This window comes from Bison bison, unplaced genomic scaffold, assembly GCF_000754665.1.
Source record: "Bison bison bison isolate TAMUID 2011002044 unplaced genomic scaffold, Bison_UMD1.0 scf7180017851766, whole genome shotgun sequence".
Lineage (NCBI taxonomy): Eukaryota > Metazoa > Chordata > Mammalia > Artiodactyla > Bovidae > Bison > Bison bison.
This window is the reverse complement of record NW_011482339.1, coordinates 13,514-14,718: the sequence shown is the minus strand read 5'-3', so window position 1 is coordinate 14,718 and position 1,205 is coordinate 13,514.

Below are 1,205 nucleotides of genomic sequence, written 5' to 3'. Positions count from 1 at the left end.
TTCAACTGATACAGAACTGAAAGTCACAACTACCCAATGTTGTTTGCGATTACTTTTCCATTTCTTAAATGGCTTCCCTCAATTTTTAAAATAGTCTTACCAATTTTTTTCAGCTGAAATAGCATCAAAATTTCAAAACATTAAGAGCCTCAGCGAAGGGACCAGCTTTTAAGATAACAAAGGTGACACACCACGAGTCTCCTAACAGGACCAATTCTACCGAAAAATTCCTGAAGCACGTAACTACTGAGTGTGGGAGAACAGTAGCTCAGAGACCATCAGGGATTAGTTAGAACACTGACTTAGATTAGACGGTCCAGTATGCAGAGAGAGCAAACAAAAAAGCTGCATTTCCCAGTCAGATGAGTACATGTAAGAAAACCAAGGAGGTGCTAAGAAAATACAGGCAATGTCTGCTCAAAATAATTAAGGCGGCATTCTAAATACCACATATTATTCGACAACAGTGTGTAAAGTGATGCAATTAGAAAACAGCCAACTTAAAAACAAATATGGTCACAGGTCCTTGAGAACTCAAGAAAACAATCAACAGCAAACACAAGAGCTGAAAGTCTTCTCAGCTGAGGGTTAGGATCTAGGTATTCTTCCCAATAGCTTCAAATAGTCAAGGAAATAAACTGCTGCAAAAAGCATTATAGCAGTTCTGATTTTTTTTAAACCAAAACAAAATTTCTGCTTCTCTTCCAAGATCAGTTCCCTTCAAAACTTCAGGAAAAACAAACAAGGAAGCAAAATAAAACCCCAAATACAAAACCAAAAACCACTGATGGTAAAGAGAAGCTTTTCACTCACATTATCAATTTGAAAAAAACAATACTTTTGCTGTTTTTCTATGTATGAACAATCCTAAGACATTCCTCTGAAAAGCAGGTGTCCAGTGGCTATGAGAACTCTTTACCTTCAAGCAACTTTGCAAAGAATAAGATCAGCATAATACAGAATTTGAAATCCCAATGAGGGGGTATGTAGGGAAAATGAGGAAGGATCTAGTTCTATCTAGGGCTTTAAGGAAGTTAAAATAAGGATGACAGGAAAGACTAATATGCCAACAAAAAGGAGAGTTGCTGCTGCTGCTAAGTTGTTTCAGTCATGTCTGACTCCTAGCGACCCCATGGACTGCAGCCTACCAGGCTCCTCCGTCCATGAGATTTGCCAGGCAAGAGTACTGGAGTGGGGTGCCATTG